At 54.3% G+C, this 12,600-nt stretch overlaps 2 protein-coding genes across 4 annotated transcripts in view; one reads left to right on the top strand and one right to left on the bottom strand.

Moving 5' to 3' along the window:
• The window catches only part of ST3GAL4 (ST3 beta-galactoside alpha-2,3-sialyltransferase 4), a 1,214,471-nt gene that overhangs the window by 862,312 nt on the left and 339,559 nt on the right, over positions 1-12,600 (bottom strand). The window lies entirely within an intron of this gene.
• The window catches only part of KIRREL3 (kirre like nephrin family adhesion molecule 3), a 333,492-nt gene that overhangs the window by 572 nt on the left and 320,320 nt on the right, over positions 1-12,600 (top strand). The gene's annotated exons all lie outside the window — the stretch shown is intronic.

The following is a 12,600-nucleotide window of genomic DNA, read 5'->3' as shown; positions in this document are numbered from 1 at the left end:
CAGCGGAGGAGCCGCTCGGACCGGCGGCAGCGGCTCCAGCGCGGGCACGGAAGCCTGCGGGTGTGCAGCCGGGCCGGGGAGCGATTTGCTCCTGGGGAGGTGAGGGGAAGAAGAGTTGCTGCCAGTGCAGCCAGCCCGGGGGAGGTGGGCACCCCGCGGGGGTGGCACAGCCGGGTCCCACCTCCCCAGCACGCGGGAGGGAGGCAGGAGTGTGGGAATCCGCCCTGCAACTTTACAACCTGATTGATTCCCCCCCTCAAAAAAAACCCCCAAAACACCTAGAGGTGGATTTGAGGAGGAGGGCTCGTTTGGGGAAGCCGGGTTTGACGCGCTGCCGTGTTCCCGATCCCTGGGCTGTCTGTCACCTGTGGAGGACGCTGAGCTGCAGCCAGACCCCGGCTTCGCCCCTCTGCTGCTCATCCCCTCCCAACGCCGGTGTCAAACACCATCTGTGTCACGCCGCCGTGGTCCCCACGCCAGCTTTTGTGAGGGTACGGCTTGGGGATGCTTTAAAAAAAAAAAAAAAAAGGGATAAAAAAACCCCAAACCCACGCAGCCAGTCCATCTGTTGATTAAATGAAGGATAAAACTTTTGGAGAGAGTAGTGCTTCTCCACGGGCAGCTGGTTTTTTGCTCAGCCAGACATTATTGGTGAACATCCCCCACCATACGCTGTGTTTCGCCCTATTCCCCGAGCAGGGACGCCGTGTTTGGAGGTGGCTGCGCTTCTGCTTCTCCTTCCCTCTTCTTTTCCCAGGCTCGGATGTGATGCTGGGCTCCCACGCTGTCCTCCCTTCCCCTTTCCTCTTCCCTTCGCTCTTCTGCTTGTACTAATATTCCTTCAGGGAGAAAGCTGTGTTTGCATTCGCCTTTGCTTCTGCACAAAAGAAACCCACAGTGTCCTCCGCGGAGGTTTCTGGCTGAACAAACTCGAACTGTCGCCGGTACGGCGGGGCCGGGGAGAGCAGCGCTCGGGAGCTGCTCCCGGGGCCTCCACATCCCTCCCTGCTCCCACGCACCCGGTCCCTCCCTGCAGGTCAAATGGCATTTTCCTAGCGGGGAAGTTGGTGTCTGGGATGCAGCAGGGATTCGTTTGGTTCCAACCCCCCCTTCCCCCCTTCCTCTTTCGCAGCCGTTATTTTAAGAAGGGCTAATTCACTTTTTTAGCCAGCGCTGGGCTCCGGGAGCCGCGGCGGCTCCTGGGCTGCTGTGTCTGCTGCCTGCACCGTCAGGAGTGTGCAGCTTATTCATGCCGGGTTCCGAGGCGCAGACAGCGCCTTGCAGAGCGTTTTCTCGGCTGTTTCCTCCAGCAGGATGAGCCAAGTGCATTTCTATGGAGTTGCTGCTCTCGGTGCATAAGAAAGGGGCTGCCGGCACCAGCGCCGTGGCTTTTCCCGCTGGGGCGAAACCGTGCAAAGGATCCCTAACGGGATTTAATGCACAGGATTCCTTAAGCCACGCCGTGCTCTGGGGGAGGAAAGGCCTGGATGTAGGTACTGAAGCTGATTTTCCAGCATGTGTTGCGTTTGCCTGCCCTGGAGCAGCCGGCTGTGGGGTGGCCAGATGTGGTGGCATTGGTGTCCATGTGCAGAGGTGCCCCCAAGGCTGTGCGGATGGGGTGGGTGATGTGTGTGCACGCAGAGAGCAGTAGTGCCTTGCCCTGGAGTCAGCTGGTGGGCCAAAACTCTGTGGGAGGAACAACTGAAGTCACTTGGCTCTGCCCTTCAGGAGTTTCAGTCCCTGCTTTTTGTGGGCAGGGAGCAGGCAGGGCTGAGTTTTCTTGCCAAAGGGGCTTCAAGGGATTTGCCAGAATTAAACTCCCCCGAGCCAAGGGCAGCAGAGATGGGAGGATCACCTCTGCTGGAAACCTAGCTTGGGATCTGCAGGCTGGACACCAGTTTAAAAAAAAAAAGCTCCTTATCCAAAGCCTCACCAAAAGGGCATTTTCCATCACTGGGTCTGTACAACTGTGCCCTTGGGTTTGCACTTCCTGGGCATCCTGGTACCCTGCTGTTCCTGCAAACCATGCAGCCTGGAATGTGGGCTCCCAGTGGAGGAGCAGGAAGCTGCTTGTTGCTCCTGTTCGGGGCTGAGCTGCCCCTGGGCACACAGAGGCTCAGCCTGGAGGACCATTCCTCCCACAGCCCCTTCCTGAGGGAACAAAGTGCCTTCCCTTGAGCACCTCTGTCTCTCTGCCTCGCAAATGGTCTGCAGGAGCCTGTGCTTTCTCTTTGTGGAAATCACTAGGTCAGTGTTTCAGGGCTGCTTTTCCCCCTCCCACCCTCAGAGAGCTGTGGGACCAAGAGCTGGGGGAAGGGGGGAGAAAGGCACGGCACAATTTGCCTCCCGGAGACAAAGCTGTGGGTGCCCCTTGGTGGGGGCAGCAGTTGATGCTGCCTTTACTTCTGCCTGGTGACAAAGCTCACCCTCCTCTCCTCTGCTCCAGTGCCAGCCAAACTGGGGGAGGCTGGAAGCCACTGGGGAAGGTGTCCTGGCTGTGGGGAGGAGCACCACTGAAGATGCACCTACAGCCACCTCCTCCTCCGGCTGGCCTGTGCTGTACCAACCCAGCTGGATTTGGCAGGATCTGAAATTTACCTTGGATGGGAAGATTTCTGCCTGTCTGGGGCTCTCTTTCCAAAGGCATGTTTGCTTTCCCTCAGGGTGATGAATACCGAGTTCTCTGGGTGTTGCAGGGTATGTTTTTCTCCTTCACAGTTCACTTGGTTCCTCCCTGGAAGCAAATGCTTTGCAATCTTCTGTCAGAGGGGCCCGTTATCAGCAGCAGTGGCTCAACTTCCCACTGGCTTGTCATCAGCCCCCAGGTGCAGAAGGGTGGAATTATGGTGATGAGGGAAACCAGGCCAGTTCCACCCACCAACACTGGTTAGGACCAGGAGAAGAGGACTTGGAGGTGTTGGGGGGTGTTACTGGGTGACAGGGAGCAAGAAGGTGAGATTGTGGGGTGCTGGTGGCTGCAAGGGGCACTTGGTGATCTCTGTGTCTGTCAACCACCAGCCTGTTAATGAGAAGCCTGGAAATCTGTGATTGTGATCCCTCCTCCAAGTGAATTCCTCCTGCCATGTAGAGAGAAGAGCAGCTTTGCAAGGGAAGGGCACTGGGCTGGTTCCTAAACCCAGGAGGGTGTCAGTGCTGGGGAGCTGTTCGGGAAGCACAGGGAGTGAAAGCACCAATGGGCTTTAAAAATTAACCAAGGAAGAGCTCCTGGAGCCCAGGGCATTGCAAATGACGATATTCTATGATTCTGTGAACTGGAAATGGTCGAATGAAGACAGTAAAGGTTTGGGGAGGTGCTTTGTGAGGCAGTGCAGGTTTGGCAGGGGCAATGTGTTCACAACTGGGCTGCACGTGAGGGAAGCTGAAATGAGCCTCGGGTTAGAGCTGGTGTTGTGCAGCCTGTGCTATCCCAGAGGAACAGAGCAGGATTGCCTCCTCCAAGGCCTGTTTTAACACAATTTAGGTTTCTCTTGCTCCTTCATCTCCCACCTGTACCTCCCGCAGCGAGAGCCACAGATGACTCTGCTCAAACCACATTTCTTGCGAGGTTTCAGCTCTTTGAAAAGAACAAGAGGGAGGAGCTGGGGGCTCGTCCAGGTGCCCTTTGCCAGAGGGAGGAGAGCAGGGCAGCTGTTCCTCCTGCATCCCCAGCAGCCTCCCCCCCTGCCCAAGGTCGGGCAGAGGTGCCCGGGCAGTTTATGCACAGCACATCTCGGGCAGATGTCGATTACTCCGTGCTTTCCTGTGGTTTTAGGGGACACCAACTGGAGTAGAAACGTGCCCAGAAATTCCTGACAGGTTCCCAGCACCACGTGCCACCAGCTCCCAGCCTCTCTGTAGTTGGACTGCAAATGTCAGGATAAAAAAGCTCAGTGCTCTTCTTTCTTTTGTAGCTGTAAATAAAGGGGGGGGGAGAGGCCAATGTGCCCCTTAGGTTGTGAGCTGGCTGAGGATCAAGGGCTTTGAATAAACTGTTTTCCTGTGAGCAGTGTGTGATGGAGAGTGTGGCTGCTTCAAACCTCTGATTTAATGATCGGCTTTGCAAGTTTGTGCAGTGCTCTCAGCTCCTCAGCATGCCGGGTGGAGGGGCTTTATGGAAATGCTGCTGGAGAATTGGCTTTGCATCACTTCCAGGATCCTTCCAGCAGGATTAAACAGCTCTTATTTATTTATTTATATATTTATTTTAAAGACCAGCAAGTTTATACCAACAATTGCTGAAGGCCCTAATTTATCTTCTGTTCAGGAGCAATACAAGTCTTTCCTTTGACTGCATTGAGAGCTACTTCTGGCCAAAGAGAGCAACAGAGCCACAGTGACCGTGTACAAGCTTATTTTATAAATCAATAGGCAGTGAAACAAATTGGTTGTAAATCAGTCTCTTCCTTGCTGAGATTGAAGGCGTTTGGTGGAGCTGTGAGTTTTTCAGGGGTCTCGGCCCTGCCTTCGGGGCTGGCTCGTGTCCCAGCCCTTGCAGGGCTGTGGGAATCAAACATACCAGTAAATGTGTGGGATTTCTTGGCTGGGAAGAAATGAAGTCTAAACCCTGTGCTAGTCTTTGCAGGCAAGGGTTGAGTAGAAGGGTCCTGATGCTTCTCAAAGCTCGCAGGTTTCCTTTTCCCCTTCCTGTGTTTCGCTGCACCTCAGGGCACGTCTGCGCTCCAGACTGCTGGAAGGGGGAAGAGGAAAATACCCATTTCTGAATCGTGCCTTGTGGTAGGACAGAGCAAATGCTGGGTTTTGGCCTTGGAAACGGTGGCCTAACAGATGTCCTGGTTCAATGTGCCCTTTGAGTATCGCCGAGCCTGTTTATTCATTGCCTCGCTGGCAAGCCCCACGCTCGAGTGTTTGCCTTTCCCTGGTGGCAGCAGCAGCCTCCAAAGTGGAGCAGAAGGAGCTGGAGGTCACTTGGCTGTTATGTGGCTCTTCCTTTTACTGGGTTGCATTAAACAGCTTAAAATCTAAATGTGCTTTTAGTGCGCTGTGAGCGATGGGCTCTGGGCGTCCTGCCTCGCTCGGTGTCACATGCTGGAGAAGTAGGAGGTGGAACACTCGCATTGTTAAATTCAGATGCTAACTTGGGGATAAGATCTTGTCTTAATGTGTTCATTCAACGCCCCCACTCGAAACAAAAGCTCCAGCAAGCCTTGGGTCTGCTGCATTTCGGGGTGGAGCAGGATGTAATTGGTTTTTGAGGGCTTTGCCATAACTGCTGCTCATTAACCATTGATGCAGAGTTTCAGCTCGGATAATAGATGCTTTCTTTTGTTTCCAATTACTTTGGGTTGGGTGGAATTGCTGCGCAGGTCTCATATTGTATGTGGTCGTGTGGTGGCTGATTCACCTCTTAAGAGCCGGGGAATTTATGTTCTTGGGTCTGCTGCTGTCACTTCCAATCTGGGATGTGGCCAAGGCACGTGGGGGACACCCGGCCGGGGGTGGGTCGGATGCTGCAGCACCTGAAGGCTGAAGGTTTCAGGAGCACTCCGGGTGAGCAACCCCAATTTCGCGGGAGGGCAACAGAAATATGGAAAATGTTCAGTGCTGAGGTTTGTACCAGGAGCTCTCTGCCCAGCAGGACATGCTGCAGGCAGGAGGAACCTGGCTGGTTCCAGATGAAACACATGCTGATGGTGGAAGGGATGAACCTTCCCCAGCTTCCTCATGGATGAAGGATCAAAGCTTCGTGCCCTGGGTCCAATATCAGCAGGGAGCGAGTGGGAGAAGCCGCTGGGTTTGGCTGCATTTTGGGCAGGAATTCACTCGTTAACTTAAAATTGCCTGACTTGTTAAAAGATCAGAAATGGAGGGTCTGGATCCTCCTCAGGTCCCCGTTGTCCCATCCCCCTCCCACCCCCAGCATAAATGAGTATTCCAGCAGTATGCTGCCAGTCAGGGAATGTCAATATTGGATAAGTGTTTCCTTTATATCACTGCAATTTAGCATAAGCTGCTTGGAAACAAATGTCTTCCATAAGCATGAGGTGTTTCAGTAAGTACACAGTCAACATTACTATGAGGATTAAATAAATGTCAGCCCCACTTGTATGCTCAGCAACAGGTTAAGACAGCCTAACTTGCATAATGGCCAGTGCTGCAGGAACAACAGCAGGGATTTTGTGAGTCTCTGTGGAAAAAAGGTGGGATGGAAGGAGCTGCTTTGGATGCAGGGGATGTTGAGGTGGGGGTGCAGAAGCACCTGGAAGATGCACGGGGTAGCTGATGCTGGGAGGAAATTCCTCCCTGTGAGGGTGGGCAGGCCCTGGCACAGGTTGCCCAGAGAAGCTGTGGCTGCCCCTGGATCCCTGGAAGTGTCCAAGGCCAGGTTGGATGGGGCTTGGAGCAACCTGGGCTAGTGGAAGGTGTCCCTGCCCATGGCAGCAGGGGGGAACTGGATGATTTTTAAGGTCCTTTCCAACCTTAAGCATTCTGATTCTATGGGATACATGGAGCTTCCCTCTGGAATAACAGGGCTTTTCTTTCTCTGGCACTGGCTGCAAAGATGAAAACTTGACTCAGCCAGTGTTGGCTTGAGCTGGTGAAGTTGCTGGCTGAGGATGAGCAGCACCTTTCTGCAGATATTCCCAGGCCACCCATGCTCTGATAGATCTGCCCCTGCTTTTTCCAGTGCACACTGGGAGTTGCCTGGCTGCAGGTGGTGAGGCCAAGGAGTGAGGCTCAGCTGTCCCTGCCTTGGGGTGAGGAGCAGGTTGTGCCTCCAGAGCTGTGTGTAAGCCCTGAGCTCACCTGCAGCTCCAGGCTTCCCAAAGCCAGAGATGCCTCCCCATCCTGCAGGAGTGATGCTGGCCCGTGCTGGCAAAGCTTATGGGTCTGAAGGTGATGAAGAGGGATGGTCACCTTTGGCTGCTCCGCCTTCAGGTGTGGGGGTGAGAGCTTCTCCCTGCCCAACAGAGAAGCTTCTGGCTTCCACAAAGGGATTTAAACCCAGGCAGCACACTGGGGTGTTGCTGAGGCACTGGAGGCTGGAATCCTTCCCTCAAGCTGTGTCTGCAGGAAAACCCTGCTCTTCACCACCCCTCACTTTGCATCTTCACCTGTCACCCTGAGGTGTCACTTGGTGCTGTGTCGGTCAGCCCACAACAAGTTCTGCCAGCAAGGAGACAAAATCCGGGGAGCTGGACGTGTTTCCATTCCCAACCATGCAAAACTGCTACTTTCCCCCCAGCTGGCAAGTCGCTGACTGCAGCCACTTGTCCCCAGCTGCACGAAAATGACTGGAGACAAAATCGTTAGCAGGCAGATGAGCCTTATCAGCTCCTCCGGTGTCTGTGGCTGCCTCGGCTCTGCGTGGACTCGGTGCCCTGCAGGGTGTGTATTTTCATGCCTGGCCCTTGCTGTTCCAGGTGACTCGAGCAGAGCATCCCAGGCAGCCCCGGGGAGCAGCCGGAGCGTTCCCAAGGAGAGCAGCTCTTTGGGATGCGCGTTTCCAGCGCTGCAGGAGCGGCTCGAGGGCGTGTGGGGCGTCTCAGTGACTCAGCCTCGAGGAGCAGAGCGTCGGGGAAGGAATCCCCGAGTGTTTGGGCTCCAAGGAAAGGTCACCTGGCAGAGGCAGCGCAGGTTTTCTCCTCACTTTTCCCGTTCAGCCTGGCGGTGGCAGCAGCAGCGCTCGCATGGAGCCGGGCTCTGCTCCCACCTGCCGGTGTCACGCTCCCGTGGAGAGGTCCAAGGTGACCTGCCGGGCTCCAGCCCTGCGGGGAGCCTGGGAACACCCAGCTGGGGTTTGGGATTCAGCACCGAGGCCATTCCCTCTGCTGTGCTGTGGAGAGGTGGCTCGAGTGCTGGCGTGGGGAGAAGAGCTGGGAGCCCTCTGGAGTTGCCACCCTTCTCCTGAGGAGCAGTGGTCACCCCACTGCCTGGCTGGACACAGCTCCAGGAAGATCTCAGCACGTGGTGGAGTGAATGCCCTGGGCTCAGTGAGCAGGAAGGGTGTGGGAGTGGGACGTGGGGCAGTGTCTGACCTGCTGCTTTGTGCCCCGTCATTGATAAACACACCTGAGGAGCTCACAGGGCTGGTGAACCCCTCGGGCATCCTTGCAGGGTGTGGGATAACCTGCAGCAGGGAATGGCTGCCATTCCTGGTCGGTGGTGCCTGGTAGGCTGTTTCCTGCTCTGTCCCACGGGCCAGTCCCCAGAGTGTCATTTAACACTCCTCTCTCTCCTTCTGGCTGTGTCTTTATTAAGCTGGGAGTGACAGGGCCAGCCCCCACCCCCCCAGCCACAAGTGCTGAAGAAACAGAACCAACAGATGCTAAAATTAGGCACAGCTGTTTGCAGCGTTTTGTCCTCCTGATCACAGAGTCTGACACTGTCTGTGCTTATTCCTCATCTTGTCCAGACACTGGAGAGGTTTAAGATATCAAAGCTTTGAGTGGCTGTAAATTAACTCCTTCTGTCTAAGCTGGAGCTTGACTTACTGGCTGGTGATAGATTCCTTGTGATTCCCTTTATTTGCCCTTATAATAGTGGGAAATGCCAGGGAACATCAAGACAGGTGTTGTCTTTCTGTCCCTGGGAGACAACACTGCTGGTACTCCTTGCTCAGGAGCTCCCCACCTGAGACCAGGGGAAACATCTTCAGCCCTGTTGTTCCTCAGGCTTAATGTGCCTAAACCCTGCTCTGAGGTGCAGCTTAGACAACCTCTGCAGTCCAGCTGAAGCTGTCCCAGTCCAGCACCACGTCCTGGCTATGGTCATCTGCTCCTGCTTTGGTGAGGTGGAAGATCCTCTGAGCTCTTTTACTTGGTGGTGCAGATGGTGTTGGGTGGGCATCGTCCCACGTGGCTGCTCTTCCCCCTGCCTTGGGGGCTATTTGGGCTGACAGTGACTGATGGAAGCTCTTTAGGAGCTGATGGCTTGCTCTCTCATCTGCTACTCCTGGTTGTGAGTCTGAGGGGTCTGTTTTCCTCTGTGTGCCCTGAGAGTGTCTATCTCCTGCAACAGGAGTGCTTTCTGAAGATCCCTTCATGCTCCAGTCATGCTTAAAGTGATAATGTTGGTTTAAGATGGACACTTGTGATAAACTGGGGGACACAACGATGCCCTTTGAAGTGTTCAAAGCTCTCTTGCCTCCCATGGGCTGGCTGGAGAGGCATGGACTGCCACACTCCATGCCCACCTCCTCCTGAGGATGCCTTGGCTTTCAAAGAGCTGACACCTCTCCCCCTCCTCCCCTTCTGCAGGAGGTACTGACTGCTCAAGGTGGTGTCTGTGCAGCTTCTGTGCTACCTGTCATCTCCCAGAGTTGCCTTTTTCATCCTCCTGGGATGAAGCAATCTAGGAGGGGAAGTGCTAACCAGGGAAGGTCGGTTTTCCCTGGGGATGAGCAGGGGTGGTGGGGTGGGGAGGAGAGGGGGATAAGAGTGAAACACCTCATGAAAAAGGACCTGTGCTGTGTCCAAGCATCCCTTGCTGATGTCTTGAGGGTGGTGGTTGTAGCAAAGCTGTCCCCCAGCACGCTGAGCTCTCCCTGCAGCAGGCAGGTTTCTCCCCGTGGTTTGGCTCTCTCCCAAGCACAGGCAGAGAGAGGTCTGTGTAGTGCTCTCAACCCGCCCAACCTTCTGCTGACTCGAGCAGATCCGAGCTGTGGTCCCAGTGGGAGCATCTGGTTCAAAATCGGGAGGAGAAGCTGAACTTTTGAAACTCGTGGAAAAGCAGGAAGCGTCCAAGAATTATGGATTGAGGGCTTTGAAGTGGACTTGCTGAAATACCGTGTTCTGATACCTGAAATTTGAACCTGGAGCCCAGGAAGGGTTTTCTGTGCTCCAGGGATGGCGAGTGGTGCTGTGGGGTAGGAAGGGATGCTGGGAAGCTGCTGTAGAAACCACTGGACTTGCTGAGTGCTGGTTCTTCGGGGTTTGCAGATGGGTTGCAGGTCTCTTTTTGCCTTTGGCCCCGCCGTGGTGGCTCTCAGAACGTGCCAATTTGTCACAGTGTATTTAATTCTAAACCAGCGTTAACCTGATCTGTGTGTCTGTAAAGCATCTTGTATAAGGTCTGATAAAATTACGTGTTATTGTCTAACACAGTTTATTCCTCTTGGTCTGGTTGCATGTTTTTATTACATGTACCTGCCTCACTAGCTCCTGTCTAAAAGCCCCTAAAAATCAGCTGATAATTCCTGGGAACTATGGGATGACTCTAAGGGTGCCACCAATATTCATCTGGCACTGGTGCATTGAGCAGGTAAAGAAAGGACCTAAGAGGCAATTGAAGAGATTGATGGGCAGTAATGGGTATAATAGCAATTTTTGTCCTGTGTTTTTAATAAAGTGATTGACGACAGGCCCAGCTGGAGCCCCCGTGCGGAGACCAAGAGAGGCAGTTAAATTACAGGGGCTTCTTAACTTAATGAGGCCTGGTAATAAAAACCAGGCATAATGAGCAAAGTATAATGGTACCATTATGCTCTGAGCGCTTAGCAGAGGCCTGAGCAGGCAGGGCCAGGGGGTGCTTGGGGTGATCTCACCGGGAGGAAGGGCTTTCCTGAGCTGGGAGGAAGATGAGGAGGTTGGGAGGCTTGGGAAGAATCTTACCCACTTACCCACCAAGTGATGTTCTTACCCATGAAGGAACAAGCAGGTGGAACACCATGTATGGTTGATCCTCCATGCTTTTGGTTTTATTTGTAAGGTTTTGGGCAACTCTCTGCTCCAGGTTTTATTCACTTCACGTGACCCTGAGGAAGTCCACGTGGATTCCTACACAGAGGTTGTGACGAGGGGGGCAGATTTTGTGCCACGAAGGAAAAAAATTGGGAATTTAACAGCCTGGAGGAAAGACCTGCAGGGAATCGATGGGTGGGCTCTGAGAGGTTGGGCAGAGCTGCAGCAGGCTTGTGTCACAGCTTGATTTGGAGCTGAGGCTGGGACCTTTTTGGGGGTGGAGGTGGGAGGCGGATTAGCGTCTGCAGAGCAGTTCGGTGTGTGCCGCTGGTAAATGGAGTTAAACCTGAGCGAGTTCTAATCTAATAATGAAAGGAAGAGAAATAAGTGTTCTCAGTGATGCATGCCCCTCACAGTGAGTGCTAATTGAAAACAGATATTTACTTTAAAATGAAAATGTAATACGATAATGGTGGGTTGAGGATTTCGCACACGTAGGAGGGAGCGAGCGCAGCCTCCCACCTGCTCTGCCCGGGCTCTGTGTCCTCTGTGCCTCACTGGGAGCAGCAGCTCCCCTGCCATGGGGCTGCTGGGCCTGGGAGCCTGCAGAAAGGACCTGGGGCTTGTGCTGGAGCAGAGCTCAGAGCCTTACTTAGCCAAAATCAGGAGCACTGGGGTCTCTTCAGCTGGCCTTGGTCTGTAGAGGACCTTCCAAGCTGGGCTTTTGTCCTTCCTCCTGTACTTTGCAGACCTTTCCCAGCCAAATCTCCATGTGAAGGAGAGGTGAAGCCTTTCAAGACTGGGGAAGCATCACCTCCCCTGTCACTAAGATGAAGGGGCTGGACAGTGGGGGTGATCCTCTTCCTGATGGTCTCTGGTGCTCAAGACCCACCTTGCTGTCCTGAGCTGGCCCATGTCCCTGGCTTGGGAGGTGAACTGGTCAGTGCTGGAGAGACACTGGCTAATGCTGCCTTTTGGGGGGCTGCTGGAGGAGAATGAGAGGCATCTTTGCCCCCTCGAGTCAGTCTGAATTAGCACTGATCCCTTGTGGAGACCCTTGTCTGTGACTGCTGAGACTTCAGCACCCCTCCTTGCCTCTTGGTCTCTATTTGTCCACCCTCCCCTCCTGCCTCCTTGTTCTTCCCTCCCTGTTCCAAACAAGTTGTCACTCCAGAGCCAGAGTCACAATGCTTTCCACAGCACTTTGGAGCACAGCTCAGTGCAGTGGGACTGGTGGCCATTACAGGGTCCTCCCTGCCAGGAGCCCCCCAAGCCCTGCAATCTTCTGGGAGAAGTAGCCTGGCCCTAATCCCTTTGTGCAGAGTTCCTCCCTCTTTCTTCCTATGGGTGCATTTGTAGAATTTGCATTTTGCACTCTGATCGAATGCACAGAATTCAAATTGAAATGGGGGCTTGAATAGATTTGCATGCTAATGAGGCAGTGGCTTTATTTGTTTATTTGGAGCCCTCTCAAGCAGGCAGCAGTGCTGGAAAGCAGCTCCTGCAGCTCTGGTGGGGACAGAGCTCTCCAGCAGCACGAGGACCCTCATTTTTATCCCAGGACCCACTTCCCCCCTGTCCACAAGCAGTCAGAACTGGTGGTCTCTGCTCCAGCAGCCCTTGGCTCAGTCCTGCTCAACCCACGTGGAGCAACAGTGTGGAGATCAACAGTTTGAGCCCATCTTAACTAACCAGAGATGCCTCTTTAAGGTCATACTGGTGTTAACTGGGTCTGGGTGTGGGCTTGCCACTCGGTGAGGTGCAGACATTCCTGTGCTAGGGCTGGTTATAACCAGCACGAGCCACTCGATGATGGGTGCGATGCTCTGCGAGCGAACGATGGGAGCGTGTCCAGCTCTCTCCTTGACTTTGCAGTGGTGCTCAGAGGGGCTGGTCCCTGCTGGCCACAGCTCCCTGTGCTCCTCAGCAGACCATGACCCTTCCCTTCGTGACAGGGCCG

Source organism: Myiozetetes cayanensis, unplaced genomic scaffold (assembly GCF_022539395.1).
Source record: "Myiozetetes cayanensis isolate MyiCay16 unplaced genomic scaffold, myiCay2020 scf29, whole genome shotgun sequence".
In the NCBI taxonomy this organism is placed as follows: domain Eukaryota; kingdom Metazoa; phylum Chordata; class Aves; order Passeriformes; family Tyrannidae; genus Myiozetetes; species Myiozetetes cayanensis.
The sequence above is the reverse complement of the archived record's forward strand: the minus strand, read 5'-3'. Positions and strand labels throughout refer to the sequence as shown.